Here is a 25,953-nt window from a genome sequence, read left to right as displayed (position 1 = left end):
AGATTGATTCATCACTCTTTCTTGTTCATTCTCTAGTTCTGACGAGTTTCTTGACGTGCATGCGGTGTCAGAGGAAAACTGGTAACAATCTGATCGCGCCGCATACATCTTCATCATCTTCATGTTTTAAGCCATAAACATAATTACTCTATCCACTGTACAGTATTATTATAGTGCTGCATTTTATTATTACTTCAGACTGTACGTACCGTACTGTTTTATTTTATGTCTCTTTCTCCCACTAATCTTTGTGCAGCGTAACAATATTTTATGTTGAATTGAATAACACAGATTTTTTAAAATTCAGTAAAAATACACTTCTTCACGTAAGAAATGGTAACATATAGTGAAGAAATTGTTTAAAACAGTTTGAGATGTGTTTTCAGATGCTAAAAATAACTAGTTATGTGAACAAAAAATTCGTTTCCACAACGCGAAATTCCGACAATCGCGAACGTTCGTGAAACGCATCCCTCGCGTAAATCGAGACTCGACTGTATTTAGGGAGGTGCGCCCTTACTCTTAGGGGCGGGGGCACTCCTGGTTCAGCCTCTTGGAACAATAAATGTCAGATTTTGACCAAATTTAATTTATGAGTGAAATTTTTCCAGGAAGTAGTAAGCCCTGTGGTGCAACAACAACGCCCTAGTAGTGAGTTATAATAATTACATTTACAAAAGAGATCCATAATCTTCGTTTTTTCAACACAGTCAGAATTTTTATTTAGATCTAAAACATCCAATGTTTGTAGCAATTCAAGTAGAATTAAAACTAATTCAAAAATATATATATTTCTACATGAAACAATTTCGTTAAGTGTTCAAAATTTTGCTGGGGTGAGGCTTAAAAGTTTCATAGAGCCAGAAAACAATTAAGCAACTTTACGACAACTTCTCTAAAACTGATATTTTTGACATTCAATATTGTTGTTTCAAAGTACAGATTTATGAATGAAAGCAATATTGAACCACAATTTACGAGTTGTAGAGTTGAATATATTTATTAGTTAGAAACTGCTAGCAACTCTTAGACATTGAATGTTTTATTCAGTAGTGAAGCGTTAACAATACCCAAAGCAACTTCCCGTGGAGAACAAAAGTACGTTTTTGATGTATTTTTTACTACTGCATTAAATTATGCATCAGAAATTTTAGAATGATCTCATCGTGCTGTCTTTCGGAAAAAGAAGCTTATATTTGTTATTACTCTTGCAAGAGGACGATTCAAAAATTACGAAACATCGCTGTTTAGTTGTTTTCACGATTCTATACAGGAAGTAACTCGCTGGTCGACCTTTTTGTTATTCATTTGTACGTGACTCTCACCTTAGATTTGCTTATTTATTTATATATTTGCTTAATTTTTGTAGGGGGAGGTGGGGCAAAGAAAAATATCGGGGCTAAGTGAAATGGTGAAATATTTACTCCGCCTTTAGTACAACTTACCTAGTAATATTTTAACTATGTAGTAACATTATGTAGTCTATTCCAGTCAATATATATATATATATATATATATATATATATATATATATATATATATCTTTTTGAAATTCAAAACATTTGATAATACAAGCAGTTTTCAAAAATTGATACTCAAATTGTAATATTGTGTTGTAAGTCAAAAATTATTTTGATATTATCAAATGATGAAATTCTTGTTATTCACATTTTCAATATTAATTGAGATCTTCTAATATTCGTTGCAGTATTGATTTAGTTAATATTTAGCTTATTTGTGTTTTAAACAGTTTTCAATTAGTCAAGTTCATGCGAGGCAAAGCGGGTGGGGCGAAGTGAAATAATTCATTTCGTTTATTCATTCAATCATTTACTAAATCTCTTAAGTATTCATTTTTTAAAAAATTTATTTACATTCTTTCACTAAGATTTACTTAATAATTCGTTCTTTTACTTATTTTCTTATTCATTCACTATTTTATCCACTCATATTTTTTTTTATCATGCATTAATTAATAAATAAATTAATTAATTAGTTTATTGTTATATTATCTTTTCATTTATTGATTATCCTTTTATTTACTCATTATTTTGTTCAAAAATATTTTCCAAATCGAATAGAAAATGATTCATTCAAAAAATACTTAATTTTCCACTTTACCCTCTGAAAAAAGAAAAAGGGAAAATTATTTTCCACTTTTTCTTTGAAGGCACAATTTTGCTGCCAAAAATAAAAATAATGTTTCAATGCAAGTTTTATTATAAAATACAATGTTCATTCTTTATGTACTGTAGTTTTCAGAACAAATTTCCAATTTGTTCATTTTGAAAAAGCTCACACATTTTAACTATTTCATTTTTCCCCACATTCCTCTACTATTGAGGAAAAACGTCCCGGCTTTTCTTTAATAATATCATTCTTATTAATTTGTTTCTTTTTAAAATAAAAGTCATGAAAATATTTTAATAGAAAATGAAAAGTTTTTTATATCCTTACATATATGGCAAGAGTACAGTAAACAGTTTAAACAAAATGAAACAAAATATAAAGTAGCAAACAATTTTTATTTGTAAACTTAAATCTGTATTTGAAATGTGTTGATAGAAAGAAAGTTTTAAATTATATCATTAAGTATCTTGATCAAAGAACCAAGGTAGATCCGCAACAAATGGTTCATGGATTTTATTTCTCGTTTTGCTTTAACATTGCAAAAACCTTAAACCGTGTTTTTCCACACTAGACTGTTAGGAAAAGAGTCTAATATAGAAACCAGTAAATTAACAAAAACTGAAGTTGTTTTCTATAGAGTATTTCAAAATTATTTTAATCGTCGTTATCTACTTATGAAAATTTTCAGGAGCTAAACAAATCCAAAACGAACAACTTCTGACACTTAAATGAGCAACAGTACTGATGTTAAGTTGTTTACAGACCCGGGAGCGGAATTTTTTCAGTAGTCTGAAAAGCAAATAGAAAACCCCAAAAATTGTCTAATACTTAATAATAAGTTGCTAAACAAAAAAATAAAAATAAAATAAAAAAAAAAAATAAATAAAATAAAATAAAATAAATAAAAAAATAAAAAAATAAAAATAAAGTACGTGCTACCTGTGGATTAATGTCCCAGAAAATACGTTACACGTGTTCACTCTCGGAAAGTTAAAATTATTTTTTCTTTAAAAAGTGTAGGTTTTTTTTTCGCCCTCTACTAAGAAATAATAGTCGGCAGACTTTCTCCAGAATCTGCGACGAACATCTTAGCGTCCCGCTTTTTCTGCTACCGGGCATACAGACAACTACATAGAATCAAAATATATATGTACTCAAAATAAAATAACTTTCTCTAACATGAATTCATAGTAGGGTAGACCGGGGCACGTTTACACATGGGGCACGTTTACGCAGTGCCCTTTTTTCAAAACGAATTATAACTGGAGAGCCAGCAGTCATAACATATTGATGCTGCTCCCTAGCAAATATCCTCACAAGCTTTTGAGCATCAGTCGAGCTTCGGTCCAGCATGCAGAACGACTAATCTGTTTTTTAACAAGTCGAGTAAATTTTGAGTTGAACGTTTTGAAGCTTATTGTGAATAAATAATACTTAGTTAAGAACAAATAAATATGTAAAAATTAGCAGAATTTTATCCTTTTTTGAGAAATGTATTTGTATGAACTGAAATGTTATTAAATTTTTTTTCACGTTAAAAATAAATCCAAACTTGGCGACGGGGCAAGTTTACGTGTTGACTTCGCAGCACATTTATACGCACGTTCTTACTGTGTCTTACTTCTGATCGTGCCCTGACGCTTTCTTCGCTCCGAAATGTCTCAAAATTTTTTAGTATTTTCAAGCTATTTAGTTTTGAAAATCACCATTTAATTTTTTAATGAGTTACAAATTCGTTTCTTATAGCTTACAATCATGTAGCGCTGTCTTCATGTCCGGTTAGCTTTTACTTTATACACTACTAGCTGTACCCGACGCGCGTTGCTACGCCAACAAAAAAATACATCATTATACTGATTTTCATGACAATCGGTTGAACGGGGCAGAAGTTGCTACTCTGCAGTGCCACCTGGTGGCGAGTAGCTTCAATGAGCATATTATGCACCTTCTCCGTGGAAAAATACATATATATAGCAATTTTCATAATAATCGGTCCAGGTATCAAGTGAAGCCGTGATTATACTCAAATTTTGTACTCGCGCAGTTTGCAAGATCAATCAATCGCTAAAAATATCAACGCATTCGACTTCGAAGGCGAAACGTAAAAGGCTTTCTCCTCGCATTTAACTCCTCGCGTTTCTGGAACATTAAACCTCTCATCCTCTCGAAAATATTCGAATATCTCATTGGTGTTACTTGAGGAAGATTATTTAGATTGTGCTTTAACGAATCCGGCCTCCATAGTGTGTTCAAAAGGATTATTGAATTTCTAAAAAATATAAATATCAGCGCGCTCAAAATGTCCCTAGCGAAAACAAGGGATCTTCGGCGGAAGGCTGCCCATTCGCGCCCTGTGACGTAGGCTCGTGACGTTTCAGAAGAGCGCACTTTTGCACGTGGATTTTTAAAAATTCATTAAAAATCAACCACGGTGTTTTAAAATTCGGCGATGGTGAATTTTTTAGTTTTGAGGGTCAATTAACAATATCCAATAGCCAAAATATGAACATTTAATAGGTTGCAACTTCCCTATTGTGAAATCTCGGAAACATATGCAGATCAAATCTGTTAACACTTTAATTTAAAATCCCTATTTGAGCCTTAAGTAACGAGTGGATTTTTCTGCGATTAATTCTTGCGATGAAGCGAAAACCCCTAATAACACGAGTTGCTTTTGCTCGGACTTGAGTAACATTTTCTCTCTAAACCACGAATATTTGCTGTCAAGGTTGACTTACGATTATGAGTAAGAGTGTTATAGCATTTTCTCCCGAAAATGGGAATTGATTTTAGAAATAAATCACAATTGTGAATGTGTTTGTGTTTTTAGTACAAACTATAGGAGGTGAAATGTTTTTAGTCGGAATAACCGAGGTTCTTGCTTTCCTTAATAGCGAAGTACGACACTTCGAAGTGGCAAAGGTAACTTTCACGTTTTTTTCCCAACATTATTTCATCTTAATGTTTTTCGTATAATATAAAATTTCGTATAATTCGTCTGTTTGCTCAATCGCAGTTCTTAATAAATTTTACAGTTTCTTTTTGTTTGAATATTTAACTGTGCATTTTTGGAGGAAAATTATTATCGCTGTGTTACTGATCAGGAACCTAAACCGGATCCTGTACGAAATTTAACTCTACATTCTGTACGAAATAGTCACAATATGCATTTAATTTCAAGTAGAATAGTGATGATATCTATGTAATCGAGCTTTGACTTATTCGAGGGATGGGTTCCACAAACCTCGCATAAGTTAAAATTTCGCTTTGGAAAATAGAGTACGTATGAGACTTTTGAAAACTTATACGCTGTTATTTTAGACCCATCTCTCAAACTGTTTTAAACCATTTCTTAACTGTTTTTTATCATTTCCCTCATAAAAAAATGAATCTATAGTGTATTTAAAAATGCATTGTTCAAGACAATACTGTACAGTAACGCAAATGCACAAAATTCAAATACTGTACAGTAACGCAAATGCACAAAATTAAAATGTTTAGTAGGATAGCGAGACCTTAAGTTTAGCAACAAAATAGCCATGGTCGGCTCAAGTAGTTTTGCCGCCCTAGGCTATATTGACAAGTGCCGCTTCCCTCCCCTTGAATAATAATAATAATAATAATAATATAAAATAATAATTAATTAATTGAAAAAAGTAATTGAAAATTTCTTAAAATCAAAGGGAGTTTCTAGTTAAATTCCAAACTGGGTTTTGCATATCCAAGCACTGGTACACACTTTAAATTATCTTTTTTAGCATTATAGTAGTGCAACTTATGCCACTGAAACAGATATTAATATTTTTAAAAGACTTTTAAATCACGCAATTTTCCGCTTCTATATCCAAGCACAGGCACACATTCTAAATTATTATTTTTTTTAGCATTGAAACAGTGTGAATTTTATGACGCTGAAATGGATATTCATACTTTTAAAAAATATGTTTCAGTTTGTAAATTAGCCGCCCCTAAAATCTGTTGCCCTAGGCAGCCGCCTAGGTCACCTACCCCAAGAGCCGGACCTGAAAGTAGCAATTTTATAATAATATTGTACAGAAATAATAATAAAAACTGTGAAAGATTTAGATGATGATTGGTGCTGTGCTCCTCTCTAGCAGATAGTGGTTCAAGTTCTGACAGCACCTGTACATCAGGTAGCTCGTCAAAAAGAGGAGGAAGAAAGAATAGCCTTTGGCCAGTTGAACATCTGCGTTTCCTGGAATTTTTCTCGGTGGATAAGTCTTATTTTTCGTGAACTATGTTATATTTGGTTGCCGTAGTTTTTCGGGAATAAAATTGAGAAACTTTCTGTAGCCAATCATGAAATGGGTACTTACATCATTGTTTGTATACCAAAAAATCTCGTGTTGCGGGAAATAAGTACGCGTTAACTCTGAGATACATTACTTGTTCAAAAACTGGCGTTTCACGAAATTAAACTCGCGCTACATATATTTCCAGTCCACTCTATTATTTTCTTCAGGGCAAGTAGTTGCCTGGAATAAAATGAATTTAGTTAGGGAAATAATGAAATAAATTATTGCACTCAATGCCACGATGAAAAGCTAAGAGTCAATTAAATTTTTATTTTAATACATTAAAAGTTCTTTTTTATTATATCTATTCAAACATTTACCGTTGCTTTTACTGAAAAAAGATTTTCTAATCTTGGTCAGGTGAATAAAAGCACAAAGAAATGAACAAAAACAATGTTAGGGGAAGCTGCTGTACCCCACGGACGGTTGTACCTAGGGACGTTGGTCGGGAAATTCCGGGTATCGTCGAGAGAGATCTAATTGGGGTTCAACGTGTGTGTCACAGCCCTCTCCAGTACCCCAGGAAGTTTTAACGCCATCAAACGAACATTTAAGATTCTATCAAATTTTTTCGGTTTTAGTAGGATCTAAGTTTTAAAAAAAAACATGAGCCTTTTTTTTTTTTTACGTCCATTGTGGATTGTTGTAGGTATCATGATTCCCTATATTTTGAAGGTTTTGTTTCTGATTTTTATGTTGTAAAACTGTGGTCTTGTCGATGTGACTGGCTTGCAAAACCAAAATGGCGTTCCTTTGTACCCAAGGACACATAACCATGTGTACCCACGGACGGCAATTTTTACTCTCCTCGGGTCACACCTGAGTCTTCTTACATTGAGAAGTACCACAAAATGGTGCCTTGTCATCAACGTCCGAAATTTGCTTTCAAAAATGATGATGAATTTGGGGTCACACCTGAGTCTTCTTACATTGAGAAGTACCTCAAAATGGTGCCTTGTCATCAACGTTCGAAATTCGCTTTCATCAATGTTGATGAATTTGAAGTAGGGCTTGAAGATATGGTATTGAAGTAACCCCCACCTGTTGTAGGATCTACAGACCGTCAATCCCATCTGTTTTCATTTGAAGTCGACTTTTCTAGATTTTTGTTGGTTTAATGTAAACTGAGTTTTTGTAATGGGTTAATTTCGGTTAAAGGTTTCAATTTGCATATGAATTGAAGTTATTATGCGGGTACATAGAGAGCCATACTATCATGAATATAGTTATTTTTTTGTTTAAAAACATAAAAATTTAAAAATAAGGGGAAAACCTTCGATTAATTTTCAAAGTTCAATTTCTATTGGATATTTTATTTAATGTCATTTTCAATGGATGTTTGAAGTATTTCAATTTAAAATGGCTTTTGAAAATGTATTGAGCATAATTGAGTTCCTCATACTTATTTATATATTATTTTTTTATATGTCCATAGGTAAAAACCCATCTGTCCGCGGGGTGAACGGGGTGTTGTACCCATGGACAAAAAAGATGGTTTTTAAGAAAAAAATTTTGAAGTTGAAAGCTTTGAGATTTTCACCTGACAAAAATTGCCAAATTAGATGATAAGTTGCAGATTCTGCCAGAAAAATTTTCCGATCGATTATCCATTCCTAGAGACCAGCAAAAATTGAAAAGTAAATTTTGTCCGTGGATACAGCAGCTTCCCCTACCGAACATCAAATATATTTAGAGTATTTTATTGATGAATAATGGGAAACTATAATGGATTAATATCTTATGCTATGGAAGAAGTAAAATTGTACGAAATAAAACAAACATTGGCTCCATTTAGTTTTGTAAGGATTGCACTTGTACGTTTCGGTTTTATCTACAGTGGATTTCGTGAGTACGCGTAATATTGTATAAAAACGTTTTTTGCTGGCAGGGATTGGTAATATCTGTCAAATAATTTTTAAAAAGGCAACGTTCAACTAATGAAGAAAACATTGAGTAATCTGCTGACCAATTTGTCCACTAATTACGTATGAAACAGTGAAATAAATTGCATTAAGAAATGTAAAGTGTCAATGACAGCGAAAGAGTCTTGGAAATCAACTCCCCTCTAACAGGTCTTAGTTTTTACACACATTGCCAATTCTAATACGGCAGTTTATATTTATGATAGAACTGAAGGAACCGAATACGCAGAAGGTACCTTTTTGGCATTTAAGCATTTAACATCGAAAATTTCCTTCTAAAAATAACTTCAAATCACATTTCTTCACAACTAAAAAAGAAAAATAAAATAAAAAAAAATTAATTTGAATTTTGACATCTTGAATTCAAATTATGTTTTTCGCAATCACGAGTGTGTGCATGTAGGCATATGTGTTTGTGTGTATGGGGGGGGGGTGTTTGTGTGTACGGGGTATGTGTGTTTGTGTCTGTGTGCTGGCATAAGTGTGGTAGGGTATGTGTATGTGTGTGTGGGGGGGGGGGGTATGTGTATGTGTGTGTAGGCATATGTGTTTGTGTCTGTGTGCAGGCAGGAATGTGTGGGTAGTTGTGTGTATGTATGTATGCGTATGTGTATGTCGGCACATGTGTTTGTGTCTGTGTGCAGGCATGAATGTGTGGGTAGTTGTGTGTATGTATGCGTGTGTGTTTGTATGCGTTTGTGTGTGTAGGTGTATATGTGTGTGTGTATGTGTTTGTGTGTGTGTATGTGCGCGTGTGTGTGTAGTTGTGTATGTATGCGCGTGTGTGTAGGACATGGATGCAACCTGGAGACGGCTTTCGCTATAGGTGCAGCATCGTGAGGAGCCCGCCTGTCCACGGTGATGGTGCAGAGGGTGGCGGTGGGAAAAATCAAAGGAACGTCAAAAACAGTCAAATGAAAGCAATAAGCAATCGTGATTGCTCAAAAAAGCGTAAAGCGAGAGACGACCACTGGTGCAATGGTCGGCGGTTTTAATTAATGTCAATAATCGCTTCAGCACGAGGCTGAACGCCAAGTTATTGTTAGTTTGTTTGCAAAAGATATTTCATTGATTTTGGCTCACAGTGAGGGTTTTATTGTTCTGGTACTGAATGACACAAAATTACATGCATAAAGAAACATTTCTTTCACAAAAGGGATAACTAGCATTCTTGCTCCATTGAAATTCGTAGGCGTAGGAGATTGTCACGTGACAATAAAAAAAAACTGTTTCATGTTGACGACTGAAAAACAACCCTTATAATTTCTCTCTTTGATGCCTGCTTAAAAGATGAAGTTAAAGGTAATGAGACATCATTAACTGCTACGAATTAAGGGTTTTCAGACTTATTTTGAGGATCATTTGTGCATTAAAGTTTTGATATACGATTGCTTTTAATGCCATTAGTTTAAATGCACGACTTTATACCATTAAAGACCTCAATTTCTTCATACATTCATGTTAGCATTAAAATTCAAGTACATTAAATTGATAGCAACGTCAAATATGATTTATCAAATTTTCCATCTCAGTTTTTTTACTTTGATATAAATTCTGTAACTACCTCACTCCTTCTTCAGTTGCAATTTATCATTCCCCTGAAAAGCCACCTACTAACTATTTCAAAAAAAAAAAAAAAAAAGGAAAGAAAAATTAATTTGAACTTTGACATCTTCAATTCAAATTATGTTTTTCGCAATCACGAGTGTGTGTGTCTGTATGTAGGCGTGTGTGTTTGGATGTGGGGGGGGGGGGTTATGTTTGTTTGTGTGTGGGGGTATGTGTATGGAGGCATGTGTGTGTGCGTGTGGGTAGTTGTGGTTATGTGTGTTTGTTTGGGGGGGATGTGTATGTGTGGGTGTGTGTGTTTGTGTGTGTGTATGTGTAGGTGTCTGCATGTATGCGTGTGTGTAGGTGTAAGTTTAGGAAAATAAGTGACGCAACCTGGAGACGGTTTTCGCTAGAGGAGCAGCATCGTGAGGCGGCTGGCCGATGGTGGTGCTGGCGGGGGGAAAATAAAATCATAGGAATTCAAAACTGTCAAGTGAGAACACTAAGCAATCGTGATTGCTCAAAAAACGATTTTATACCTCGTCTGTATTTAAAATTAAACAATCAGTTATCTAACGTTTTGAAGCACAAAAAAAAAAAAAAAAAAAAAATAATAAAAAATAAATAAAAAATAAAAAATAAATAAATAAAAAGAGCAAAATACTGCAGACACGTGTTGCGGTGTTACAAGGAACACCTTTTTCAATGCGAAGAAGTGTGAACTTCCGGATAGAAAGTCATCCGAGAAAAAACACGTGTCTGCAGTATTTTGCATTTTTTGTGCTTTAAAACGTTGGATAACTGATTATTTTAATATTCAGCACAAAGGTATTTATTCGTTACTCGTCTGTAGTGTTCAGTGTCTGAATTTACGAAAGGAGAAGTTTCACTAAAGTAACTACTCGGTCGGATATGACACTACACTTAGATCTTAGCCAAAAGGCCGTGAAGCGATACTCGGTCGGATAGTACAGACTAGAGATCCTATATACGGATCTATATCTGTGTTAAGGTTGCAATATCCTTAGACTGAAATGCATGCAAAAGAAAATTTTCTTTTTGAAAGTAGAAAATGCGCTATGTTTATGACTTTTTTCTTATGAACTGTTTCTCGGCAAGTGTGCGCAAGTCTATGTATTTCTTGTTTAAAAGACGTAAAAAGGGGGAAAAAGTTATTTTTCAAGTGAAAACACGCCCTTGCATTTTCCGAACATTTTGATTTAGCGCTGGCAAAAAGCTTGACACGTCCAAAGTAATTGAATATTGAGCTGTATTTGGTCTTTGAATGGGTTCACTGTTAAAAATTCAGGAAGATTTTCTAGTAATCGTTACTGTAAAATGGCGGACTTAACGCATCGCTGATTTTTACGGTAATTTATACCGGAGAAATAAGCGATCCCAGCTCCAATTGGTTGCTGTGGCCTACCGAGGAAACCGTAAAATTTTACAGTAACATTTGATTTTTACGGTAATAGTTACTAGCAACATGGATGCCAGTAACAATTACCGTAAATTTTCCAGAAAATTTTTAACAGTGTTGCATTAGCTCTGATCTTCTATTCAAAGCGTTTGTATGAAGAGTTTTCAATTTGTGAATTTGTTTAGATTAGAAACATAGTAACCAAAGTTTTAAATCACAAATGGGGAAAAAGATTTTTGCATTTACTGATTACGGGTAAAAACTATCCCCTTAATTATTGCAAAAAGTTGTGCTTTTCGGAGTATCAGGGAATCTGTGCGATAGCTTCGCGGATAGAAGTGTGAAAAAAAAAAAAAAAAAGTTATAAGTGGTCAAAGAAATTGCTCTTTCATTTTGGAAGTAATATTTTATTTTGATATTATATTTGATGTTTTGAACTATGTACTAAAGGTAAAATGCGAAAATTAGCAGCTGATAATTTCGAAACTTATAATAAATTCCGTCTCGCTTCATTACAACGTGGTACTTGCTTATTGCGTTCAATAAGAAAAAAAAAAGTGCTAGCCAAAATCTTTCACGCTGTCTTTCTGAAATTCACTTAGGTATCACATAACCACTCTTCAACTATAATCTACATAATGTACAAATAATATTTTTTCCTTATCTTGAATCTTTTTTATAATTAAAAAAAGAGATTCAAGATATGAATTCAAGATAAAAACTCTTTTTTTTAATTAAAAATGAAAAAAAAAAAAAAAAAACACACACACACACACCAAAATCCCGTTGACATATTTTTAAAATATTTACCTCAAAAATATATATATATATTAAAGAAAAACTTCCTTGTCATAACTAAGCGCTTTAGCAAGCAAAACCTTTCTCAAGCTTCCAAAATAAAAGCTTTATTAGTTTCCACCTATGAAAAATAATTTATCGCATCGGTGCTCGCCGCATTATGGCAAAAGAAAAACTGAAAAAAAGGAAAGTAAAAGGGTGTAAAAAGAGCTTCTTTGTCGATTAACAACGAATATCATTTCACGGGTTCGTAAATGAATCGAAATAAGACCTCAGTAACGGGCACTATTTTTTGCACTTTGACATGAATATGTTATTGTGTTTGCTCCTAACGAATCGAATCGTGTTGATGGAAAAGCAACTTTCATCATCGGAAGTTACTTATTGCGTGGGTTGTTTTTGTCGCATGGTTGCAGGCGAAATTTCAGCGAAGATGTTTTGGCGCTTATTTTTCTCATTTGTTTTTAAATTTTTTTGGTTCTTCGTATAGATTGCTGCATACAATTCAAAATAAAACGTGTCGTGCTTTTTCGGTATCACTGTCAATTAATTGAGTGCTAACAATTTGGCTTCTCTCCTTTTTTTGGTGGGGGAGGGGGGAAAGGGGGGGCAAAAAGACTTAATATTTTTATTGAAATGTTAGCTGCGTTGCCCGGCGTTGCACGTTCTACTTGAAAATAAAAGTTGTGTTAAGTGACGCATGTTCAGCAATCAAGCTGAAACAAAAAAGAAAAAAAAAGAAAATTTCCCGTCAAGAGCAATTTTATGACTCAAAATTTTAATTTGGATATTTTTGGATTTTTTTTTTTTTTTTTCAAATTCGAGAAATGTGGTCACTGTTATTAATAAGCGCGAACATTTCGTTACACTTCTGTGTCAAATTTGGAAATATCCGACGCAAACTAAGGAACCTCACCATGTGAATTCCGGAGCGACTAAAGACCTTTGTGCGAAATGTTTGCAAAAATCCAACGTAAACTAAAGGGTTTGTATAAGGAACACACACACACGTGCAGCCATTTTTGTACAAGATTTCAAAATTATGAACATCAAAATTGGAACTGAGAGCATGAAGTGCAAAGTTTTTTTTAACCTACCAAAGTTTATTTCACAGCTACGCAAATTTCTATATATATATTGACAAATTAAAAATTCCTCTTTTAAAAAAATAGTTTCTACTAATCAAATTACCCGTTTATTTTATGCTAAGAAGCTTTGACCAGGTTTTCATTGGCTAATTTTCATACTAGGCGTAACTGAACACAAAATTGAACAACAAAATGATTCGGAATTTCTTTTTTCTGTCCTAGTAGAGGTGTCAAACCTCAAGTTTTGGCGAAGTACACGGTTTATAGTTGCCTTTTAGACGCTATTGTTCTTGTTTCTGTTTGCCTAAAAACATAACTGTACCTTCAAAAATGGGACTCATACTCACTTTAAACATAAATCAAAAAGTAAATAAATGTGAAAAAATCTTATATCTATTTTGAAATCGCAATTTTTCGACTTCCAGAAAATTCTGAAAGTAGTAATTTTTCAAATAAATTTCTGATTTAATGAAAAAAAGATAGGTAATTTTTGGAATCAAAGATAAAATAGGTATAGGAATCGGTTATTACAACCAAGAACACGTGACACGCTCCGAACGTTGCAAGCTTGTGTTTTTTTCAAGCTTTTTTACACCTATTGATCCCTATGCCGGAACAATGATTTTAAAATAAAAAGCAAAATTTCAGAATGTTACCTAATTTCAGATAAAATGTCGCTTCTACTAAAAAGAAAAAAAAAGAGCTTTCTGATGAACATGAAATTAATTTGAAATTCCCCAACGTTTTGAATTGAAGGGGTGTCAAAAAATAACCAAAAACTTTTTTCAGCAGAAACTTAGCTTATGAGAAGGAGTCGATTCAATCATAACAGTGCAAAATGTAACTTTTTTAGAGGTGACAACAGAAAAGAAATAGTTTGCATAAATCTCTTTTGAACGCTGACCAATATGTTGAAAGTTTAAAAATCGGGGTTTTCCTTCTCTTATTTGAAAGTGAATTAATATTTTCGTTAAAGCATTTGGCAAAAATTGTTGGATCTTTTCTCTAGCTATGTATCATAACAACTGATCTTAAATCAGTTTATTGTTCTCCGAACCAGTATTTGAGACATTTAATTATTTTAAACAAATATTGAAGATGTTCTTGGAAAAAGTATGTTGGTCTCAAATAAAAGGGCAATTTTAGACGACTTTCGATCATATTAAGGGGAGGGGGTTCCGAAACATTCCCCGCAATTAGTAAGAAATTGAAGTTCTAAAACGCTATTTCAGAATTGGCGATTTTTTCGCCAAGATATATCGCCAACTGTCTGACACATTATAACACCACTTGAGTTTACATCGAAATTAACAATGATTTTCCCCCAAAAAGGGGCAAAAGACCCCCTTAGGAACACCCGAATGCAACCAAAAGGGGAGGTGCACAACTTGGCCCCACTAGGAGTCTACGTACCAAATTTAAACTTTCTAGGACATATCGTTTTTGAGTTATGTGAGATACATATACACATACATACGGGACGTCACGAGAAAATTCGTTGTAATTAACTCGGGGATCGTCAAAATGATTTCTTCAGGTGTTTACGTTCTTAGGCATGTATCCACGTGTGGTCGGGTTGAAAAAAAAAATCAATATTCATTCGGGGGGGGCGAGAATGGAAATTAAGGCCGATTTTTGAGTGAAATTTTTTTCGCGAATACAATACTTCCTTTTTTGTAAAAAGAAGTAAAAAAAGAGGAATAGGTTCAAGGACCTCCTTAGATAAAGTTCCATATTTTAGTTGTGTTAGATAAAAATGATGTGGCAACCCCCGCCCAGCCCCCCTTCTATGTGTAAATCAGATACGTAGTTAGAGGTAAGTTAAAAACTCAAAAAGTCAGTCCTTGAACAATTTCTTGATTCGCCCATGTGAAGAAGAAATAAAGTTTCACGAATAAATTAAAGCGTATTTATTTTCTTACTTTACATGGTGAGAGATGAGGCGGGGGGGGGGGGAATCAACATTTGTTTTTCTTCGCTTTTAATACACATTCAATTATAATTCTATGGTATTAAAAAGAAAAAAAAGAATTTATAAAGGTAGTTATTTAATATTTAAAATAATTAAAATAAAAAAAAACCTTTCAAGTGAACATAACTTCAAAGGGATTATGGAGTTTCTTATTTTTTTGAATGAAAAATGTAATTAAGGCACATTTATATAAAATAATCATGTTTTTAAATATCAATAAAAGCAATAAGTACAAAGTAAATAGGAGTTCGTAAATGAATGACAAACATCTTGAAATACGAAGAAAATGTTTCAGCAGATTAAAACTGCAAGAGATAAAAAATATATTTCTTATGATTGATAATTTTTCTGCGAATGGCTTTCATTAATGGCAATATTTTTCCCCATTTTGATTTCCGTGAAAAATCGCTGAATGAATCATTTAAATAAAAGCATTTAATGGCTCTATCATTGTATCTATTATAACTTTAAATAGAAAAGAATTTCACTGCAACCATTTAGAAGTATGTATGCATTTATATGTCTGAATATACATATATACGTACTAGCGGTACCCGCACGGTCTTGCCCGTGTAAGAAAATTAAACGGCCATTTGGTTCTCCTGTGTACTTACGGGTAACTTTTCTTATACGCATAGTAATTTTGTTTTTAAAGATATCTACATATTTTAGGTAGATTGAAAGTTTGCCGCCAATGGCTACTAGATGATTATTTGTATTTTTGCGTGAAAAAGACAAAACAAAGCATGTTTGCAAGTAAAACTGACTGACTCAATATTGTTGGCGCTTGGTTGAAATGTCAAAATCATCGAAATCGTAGAAAACGTGGAGGGTAGTAAATGCGATAGGCAAATCAACACTTCCACAATGTGCACCTTATCTGAGAGTTCGGCACCAGTTTTCAACTGAAATTTATTTCTTAAAGTTAACAAAAACGCTTCATGGAAAAAAAAAAACTTTCTTTGTCAACGCTTGATTACAGCAACCCATGCTTCTTTTGTTTTCAACTGGTTTTGATTTGGACTTGTCAAAGGCCGAGCGCCAACAGTTTTCAGCTGCACTGTATTCATGCACGCTTTTCTTCACATTTGATGAAATATCACTAAGTTTCCTCCAATTGCTAGTCAATTTATGACGGTACTTCCGTTCCATTACTTTCAGGATTTTTCTACCACTGTCAGCTTCTTTAACTTTACGATTTGTGAATTTCAAAAACATTTTTTTTTATTACCGCCCTATAGCAGGGCTAAGGCAGAAATACATGAAATACACCGCCAACTCAGTCATTCCAGCCGAAGACTGCAGTTCCGTGCTTATTAGCACTCATCAGCCCGGCATAGGAAGTGACTGAGTTGGAGGTGGAAAACCTCTTAAGGAAGCCAAGAGTGCCTAACAAACTTGGTAGCTAATATAGAATTAGCACTGACCAGCCAAGTGACCGAAGCAATGGTTCGGTTCAACTCGAAGATTGAAGGCAAGGCATGGTATTTTCAGTAAGTTGCCAGTGGCTTCCTTAAAGGTTTTCCACCTCCAGCTCAGTCACTTCCTATGCCGGGCTGATGAGTGCTAATAAGCACGAAACTGCAATCCTCGCCTGAATGACTGAGTTGGCGGTGTATTTCAAGGTAATGCAATAGTTGATATAAATACATTCAATTGATATTGAATCTAACACCAAACCGTAAATTTTCAAACTCTAATGCAAACGAAAGACAAAGTAAACATCTCTTCTTGGAACTAGCTCAAATTAAAATATTTTCATTATTTAAAAGGAAATAATGACATTGTAAATTAGAATCGGCAATTATTAACCGATTTCGCACAATTAAAGAATTTTCAATTTTAGTTTTCATTCATCATATTTCACTTAAAGTACTAAAGAACAACAAAAAGTAAAACAATAAAATAATTTTGAAAAAAAAAAAAAAAAAAAATAGAACCAACTTCACAAAATTGCTCTGAAAAGTGAAAAATAATTTTATTCTTTGAACACCATCGATAATACTTTCAAGCGTAATTTTTGAAGTTGACGCAAAAACAAAAAGTTAAATCATGTGTAACCAAACTTAGTTCATAGTTTTTAAGAAAATCATACTAAGTTAGGAACGAAACATGTATACCGTTACTCAAATATGCTGTCCTCAATGCATTTATAATGCATGCGAGTGGTATTGAAGAAACTGGGTCCGGTTACATGTATAGTTGTAGTTGAATTATGGTTACTAATGATTTTATCTATAGTTTTTACGTCAACTTCAAAAATTACGTTTAAAAGTATTATCGATGGTGTTCAAAGAATAAAATTACTTTTAACTTTTCAGAGCAATTTTGAAGTAGGTTCTATTTTTTTTTTCCAAATTATTTTATTCCATTCCTTTTAGCATAAATGTATTTCAGAAGTAGTACGAAGTTATCATCACGAAACTTAACCTTATTTTTTCATAAAAATGTTAAATACTAAAAAAAAAAGAAAAAAAGAACTTTTAACACGCCTTAAAATTGAAGCAATCGGCACTAAAAATTTGTCCTTGTTCTTCTCTGGGATTCATTTGTATGCTAATTTAATTATAACCATTAAAATGTAACCGGTTTCTCAAACTAATTTATATTTCACGACAGACAAGTTACTTGTGACGCAATCCCATATCTCCTTATTTAGCCTCAATCTATTATAGTTGGGGGCAAATCTAACCGTTAGCAGGCACGTAGCTAGAACTTTGTTAAGGGGGGGGGGGGGTCCAAGGTTGCACGAACTTCAAAAGAGGAGGCATGCTAAAGCAGACTTAGTAGCTCATATTTACGTTAAAAAAATTAATCCAATTAAAACTAGTTATAAGAATATGATAATTAACTAAAATTAATTAAATAATTGAAATTGATAGAGCAATGTGGCAAAGAAATTATTGTCAGTTTATTAAATTTACATTAAACTCAAAGTTATGCCATACTAAGTTTCCAAACATGGATAGAAAAATTCCATCACATAAGCTTCCTCTATTCTGATGCTTTGAAAATGAGTGATAATTATTCCTATTAATAAAAAGTTCACAATAAAAGAAAATCGGAAAACGGACACTGTTCTAGGGATTATTTGGAAAATGCAGGTGATAATTCAATAAAATATTAAAGCTTTATCTTATATTTAAACAAAATATGTACAAGTCATTTTATTTGAAAAAATAAAGAAATCTATATCTATCAAGTCGAATGTATAACTGTATGAATGCTATATAACGTAATTCCGCCACCATGTTCGATTTTGAACAAGATTTCTGGCAAAATTCAACCATCCTCTCGACAAAAATATTAGCATGGTTTCATTTAAAAAACTGGAACTAGTTCTTTATTTATTTACGTTTATAACATTCTCTTGACAATACGAAATTGAATGAAATTTCTAATTTTATCCGTTTTCTTATTATCATTTCTAATCATCATTTAAAAGCTTGAACAAACTATTAACTCTTTGAGGGACGGAGACTTCCTTTGCTGCAATCATTTGAAAAAAAAAAGGAGCATTGACGGGGGGGTTTTTTTTTTTTTTCGTTATTATTTTTTTGCAACGAATTGGTAAATAATTATTTACCAATTCGTTTTTCTTTCTAATGGGGTTTCGTTAGAGGCTTTAGCTTTTTCGGACATAGTGCAAACCACCGATATGGCATCTAGTCTTTCATATGCTACCATTAAGGCGCGGATGTGACGGGCACAGGAAATTTTGACGCCGAGTTTCCACCAGATGCCCAGACACTTGAGCTCTTTGCGATGCGAAACTGCACTAGGGATTTAATTTTGTCAAACCAAACGAATACCTGAGAGATCTTTTACCTGACGAGTAATGGAATGTATAATGAATGAGATTAAGCATCTATGTATTTTTATTTTAACAACATTTTGGAAAAAATGTAAATGATTGCTTTTTATAAATGTTTTTTTTTTATAAGGTCATGACTGATTTGAACATTATTGGCAATTTTCCTCTGATGTTTTCAATTTGATGCTTCATTTGAAAGATCAAGAGGAGGCATTGCACCCACCTATCTCACCACCAAACACGAGTTCTGTTTATTCTGCAAATACAAACAACTTCTGTACAAATCAGTCTTTTTCAAATTAAAAAAATAATTGTAAACAACTACAGGGAAAATGGCAATATGCTCTGTTACGAATTATCGTGACACTATTTGATTATAAACTGGTTACTTTACTGTCTTTATTAGCAGTAAGCAAGTATTTGACTCGAAATTTTCATAATTTGGAGTCAAACGTCAAATTTTGATCATTAAGGTAGTCTTCGTCCCGTTTGCAATAATACAGCAGCATCAAATTAGATACATTTTCAACAATATGTATGCATAAAGCTAGCCAATTTTTGGAAACAAAACTTATAGGTTTCTCATAGCCTCAGTTGGCAAATTTTTTGCTCCTCAGTCATCTGATGTTCCAAAGTCTAAAGACAATCTTTTGTAAAAACTCTTAGAATAATTGTGGTTAAAAATCCAGTAATGATTTAATTAAATCTTCTAAAATTAATATAACAATAATAACACTTCTAATTCTTTCATTTTCAAATTGGTATAACTTCCATTATAGGAGTAATTTTGTAATCATTCTGTATTCGCGAAAGCATATCATATTTTATAACGTAGGTATTGACTTTTTTTTCGTTCTTTTATGTGATGTTAGTAAATTATATTCTAGTGCAAGAAATAGCAAGTAATTTTAACTTGAAGAAATTAAAAGTAAAAAAAAAAAACTAATATAGAAGTGAAAAGCACAAGAAAATTTACCTCGCATTCACCTTTTTTTTAATTTTTGGCTTGTAACGCAGTAAATAGCAGAAATTTTCACCTGATAATTTATAGTTAAATGCACATGTCAGTTTATGTTACGTTTAATGCTACCTTCGCAATTTACTAATGATGGATGCATAGATGCTTACTAAATAATTCCTAAGTACAAAGGCGGTAAATAACAATCAGAAAATTTATTCCTATGAAGCAAATATAAATATGCTTTACTTGAAAAACGGAACAACATCGAAGAAAGATTTTGTTCTTCTGTTAAAAGTAACTAACGGCTCTTTTCTTGGAACCATAGACTCACAATTCAGTAAGACTTAAAAGTACGAATTTCAAATAATTACTTTTAAATTACATGTGTTAATATGGCCAAACTTGCAATTTCATAAACTGATCGGAGTAAAATATTCGAATAATTTTCAATTTCATTCTTCGCTTTATAAAATTTTGATACAGCGAAAAGTAATTTCGTTGCGTCAACTTCAAATTTTATTTATTCACTTACTTTACCTTCAAACACAAATTCTTTTTGGGCATTTAATATGTTTCATGGTCATGTTTAAATATTGGATGGAAAAAACATCCGTAAAAAATCTAGTTTGTTTCTCAGAAAGGAGAGAGAAGTTTCTCAATGTTGTCTTGAGCTAAAAATAAGACACAAATTTTCAAAAAAAAAAAAGGATTACAGTTCAAAAGCTGTAAGCTTCTGGGGACATAAGTAATCTATTATTGGTAAAAATGAACTAAAAGTTTAAATAAGATTATTAATCAAAATGTAAAATGAATCTGAAATGAATCATGCCAAAAATATAAACAGCAAAAATAAATTAATTAATAATTAATTTTCATTTATTCTCAACCTCAAACACACGAAATGTGCAGAATTTCTTTTTCGTTTCTGTCTGAACTTAATTATTAAATGGGGAAAACACATTAGCACATAAAATAATTCGTATTGTTAAGAAACCTTTAAAAGGGAACTACAACTTACCTAGTTTGTATAAACTTAATTTTCTTTTGATTACAAATTTGTTCTAGATATGCTTCCTATAAGTGTGTAGTAGAAAACTGCTGTGTGTTAAAACAGAAAATAATAGGAATTTCAATTACTGATTCACCACAGATGCACCCCACTCTAGCTGTCCTTCGTGCAGCATGTGTCTAGGAAATCAAGTCCAAACGGGAAGAGTCAAAACAAAAAAGAAAGAAAGAAAACCACGCCAATGAGATTGGGGGGTACGGCGAAAGTGACAATAAATGTTTGTTTCCAATTACTTTGCCGATGGCAATCTGGTGGATCAAAGGAAAGGGGTCGAATTTCAAGGTCACAACCCAGCTGAATTGAAAGCAGAAACGAAAATTCGTCATTTTTGGATGGAGTACGCGACACAGAAAGGCGGTAAGAGGGAGTTTCACGAGGTTCTCGTGTTCTGAATTGACTCGGATGCGGGTAAATTGCCGATTAATGGGAATATTTAAGGGGGAAAATACCGGTTTTCATAAAATTTTTCTCTCTTGAAATTTTTTTGTTGACGTGAGGTGCAACAACTGACAAAATGCAGACAGTGGTCTTTCGGGAAGGGGGGGGGGGGGTCCGGACCCCATGGACCCACCCCTTGGCTACGTCCTTGCCGGTAGCATTGTGAAGGCTACACAGATCCTAATCACAGCATTATCTCGCTTCCAGGCTAAGTTTTCTCCCACTATAGAGTAATGACAGGGAATAAACTTGATGCACGCTTCAGAGAACCTTCATTCAACATTCTCATTACCATTACTATTAATATTACTGTTATGTGGCAAAAAACTTTGCAACAATGAGTTTTTATTGGGGGGGGGGGGGATATCCACAAAGGGGAAACTGGAAGAACGTTCGCTTTCCCAAATCCTAGATGATTCTGAGGGTTTTTGTCTCAGCTGGGGGGGGGGGGGGGGACTGTGTACTTGATGTCACAACTATACCACCCTATCAAAGACGGTTCGGTAAATGACCTAATGCCAGAGAAATCTTTACACAAAAATATTCCAAAATACCCTGAGTCTGAGTCACTGCCGGATCTGGGGCAAGCCAGTCAGGATCCTTGCTTCAAGTGGCAAATTCAAATGTATCGATTAGGGTTTCCCATCCTGTAATCGCCGATCTGGAATCCCGCATGATAATTAGCGGGATTAATCCCACGGGACTCAGATACAAAATCCCGCGGGATTTCCAGTCCCGCAAAGATTTTCCATGCAAACGTTTCCCAATTGGAAACCCTATTCTGATCCCACTACACATGAGTAATGCACGCAAAATTCTGGAAACTAATCTAGTTTAGAGAAGTTCGTTGACTATATGAGGCAGTAAGAAGCAAAGGGATGTAAGTGGCAAAATTAAAAATTTGAAGATAACCAGTACAAATGGTAGGTGATATTCTCCTCTGTCTTGGGGAAAGATATAGTACTAGTAGCCCTGGTAGGGGTGCTGTTATAAAGCAGGATTTAGGGAAAGTTTTCAATGAACATCTACCTTAGGGTCTTATCTTTAAACACGTTTTACTCAAAACTTGAAAATGTCCACTTGCATCCCTTTGATTCTCACTGTCCTCATATGGCAATCAATCAAAGTCGAATTCTTGCACTTGAAAAACAGTTCGAAAGTTCAGCTGAGGACAAAATACTTGTACCATGATGTCATTACATTAAGCTTTGTTTAATATAATTTCCTCTTTCCACAAATGTGGAATGTTTGATTGAGAATGGACATGAGGCAATGCTTAAAATAAACTTTCATAAGGAAATAAATGATGACTATTAAAATTAAAATGTGTTGTGGTATGTAACATCGTTGACCGTGAAAATAAACGAAAATTTTTATTCTTTATTGTGTCTTATAATGTCTTCATAAATGTTTATTACAACATGAAGATTGGAGAAACATTGAACTTGTGAGTAATTTCTTCTTCTTAATCGTAAGAAAGAAAATAAAGAAATGTGTGGAAATCCGACACGTTTAAAAATAGATTTCGACAAAATACTTTAACTATAATAAACAAAAAAAAATATTATTTTTGAATTAAAAATAGACATTTTATAATAAGAAATGCAAAACAGCAGTATGTATTATTACGAAAATATAATCTAATGTACTAAAGCATAAAGGCTCATGGAACGAAAAGTATATACATCAGTTCTTCTATAAAGACTACGTAATAGTTTACCCATAAATAACTTTTCTGGCTTGCAGAGAAGCAAATTTATCAGTAATTTCGGTGAAATCAATTTTTCAGAGACTTCGGATTTAATTCAGATGATGGCCAAATCCAATAGTGGCATTATTGTGGCACATTATTTTTCAAGTAATTTTTAAGAATTTTTAATTTATTGATACTCCTTTCACGTGAAGCCACATAAACAGGTAAGATTATACACTGTAATAACCAGGGGTTCCAGACGAGTGAAAAAATCCCTCTAAGGTGAAAGCATAGTGCCTGAAGGTGCAATGCAGGCTAGAAAATAGAGCACAGGAGCCGAAACAGCATGCAATCGCAAAAAAGATTCATTGCGCATGCGCTTTTGCCTTAGACATACATTCAACCACCTCAATATGGCGGACAAATGATGATTGCGTTTGTGTGTCTTTCACATAGAATGAAGTACACTATTGCATTAAAACACAACTTTTTCTAGGATTAATTATCCGAAATTACAAGTAAGTACAGTTTTTGATCACTTTGTAGCTTTTACTGCTTTCAAACATAGTTAAGTGTTTAAAAGTGCATTTATTGCTTTTGAGTTACCGTTACTTTCTTTTAGTTAGTTGACCGTTACTATCGTGAAATTTCCATCATTCAAAACGCTACTAAAAATATCTGTCATTATTTTCTTGAGTACTCGATAAGCAGCTTTTATTAATCACAAAAAAAAAAAAAAAAGCTATAAGATATCAATAATCAACAAGTGAGAATCTTAATAAAAATGATTCTTGTGCTACGTAGATTATAACAGAAAGCTAGCGAAAAAAAATCTCTCTCAGTCTAGCTTTTTTTTTTTCTTGGCTTTTTCATTCAAGTGTTAGAATCATTTCCTGTTAGCGGTTCACGTCTGGATAGCGTTATAAATTTCTTTTGGTTTTTTAACTATCGAAAAACTTCATGTGCATTTTATTTTGTTACTCTTGATTAACGTTTATGAAACGATTTTGTTTTTCCGTAACTGTAATATCCCTGAATATTTTTGGCTCTTCATGTAAACAATCCATAAGTACAGTTATGCTTCATTTTCGGAATGAATCATATTTTAGTAAATGTATCATTTCTCACATTATTTAAATAATTACTCGTCTTTAAATTATAACGATTTGTGACAGATCTTTGATACCAAGTAAAGGGGTAGATATTTATTGTTTTATTAATTTTTTACATTACTTTTTGTAAAAAAAAAAAATCATCAGAACTCTGAGTTTTTCACACGTTTTTAACGGTTCTAGAGTTATTAATATTATTTATTTTATGAATTTTTAAGAAAATGATAAAGATTTCACTGGTCCGCAAAGTTTTTCATTTGCTTTTACCGCGCCCGTGGGTCAAAAGAGGTTGAGAGATACTGAGTTAGGAGCAATGAGCACTTCTTAACTATGTTGAAAGCTCTGAAATATGATCAAATGCTGTAATTACATGTTTTAATCTTTTCCAGTATCGAGTTCAACGTGAAAAATGTCCAAAACGTAAAATATCATAAATCAAAACAAAACTTAAAAAAAAAAAAAAAAAAAAAAAAAAACACACACACACACAAAACTGTATTTAAAAACGCACACAATACGGGGGGGGGGGAGAGGAGGATCTATAGTAAGGGTGCCATTTCTCTCTCCGAAGGTTCATTCTTTTCACCCCGGCTGCCTATTTTTTAAAAGGTGCCTGTTTTTCACCCTATTTAGAGGTGCGATTTCGGCTCCGTATTGGGTGCCGCTGGTGAACAAGCGTTTTTCCCTTGAAAGGTGCCGAATGCATCCTGTAGTTTTAACTGTGTATATCTTATTGCTGGGGAAAAATGTGGAAAACAGGGAATGGAATCACTTTTTACTAGAATTTCGCATAAAGGAAAACGGGCATTAGCGTTGTAAAAATATAGGCACAAAAATCCCTTCATTCAACTCTTTTGCTTTTCTAAAATGTACTATTGAATTGAAAACATTTCATTTCTTCAAATGCATATTGAATTTCTGCACTCCTATGTCTTAAAGTAATTTTAAATTTATATATTTTTGAAAAACAACTTTTGCAAAAATCACTTCTGAAACGACTTTGTTAAGTGTAAAAAATATTATTGCACATTCATTACCATTGACCACAGTACACCATCAGCGTTCCTGATGAAAAAAAAAAAAACTTCTCTATTGCGGATTTTTCGCTCTGCCACAAATTTTGTGATCAAATGCAAAACGCTACGAAACCGCAACTGAGCAAGGACCTGCCTGATATGAGTAAAGATGAACCCCCTCCCCCGCTTTTGAGACCTCCCACAGAGTTAATGAATATTTTGGATGAATGGTTTTCCCGAAAGTTCTCAAATTGAAAAAATAAAAATAGCTAATGTGTTTTTGTTCAAACAACTGTTGTTTATTTTCCTCCGAAGACATCCGGTGTGCGAAAAGTGAAAAATTCGATTAAACGTTAAAATCGCAACGCATCTATTTTAACCTTGAACCAAACAGGTTCAAATATGAAGTATGAACTCCGCGGTAGAGTACCCTGCCTAATGACCAGGGTCACCATTTTTGTTTCTCAAAATGGGGCATTTACCAAATTTTGACACGTGCACTGTGCATTAAAAAAAGGCTTTAAAAAAAAAAAAAAACTTTATGACCGACAAAAACATAAATGCACACTTAGAAGAGGAGAACTGGTGCAATTTTTTAAATGTAATTTGAATGAAATTTGTTTGCATAAATTTGGTGTTAATTTTAAATAAGA

Source organism: Uloborus diversus, chromosome 10 (assembly GCF_026930045.1).
Source record: "Uloborus diversus isolate 005 chromosome 10, Udiv.v.3.1, whole genome shotgun sequence".
NCBI classification, from domain to species: Eukaryota; Metazoa; Arthropoda; class Arachnida; order Araneae; family Uloboridae; genus Uloborus; species Uloborus diversus.
The sequence above is the reverse complement of the archived record's forward strand: the minus strand, read 5'-3'. Positions refer to the sequence as shown.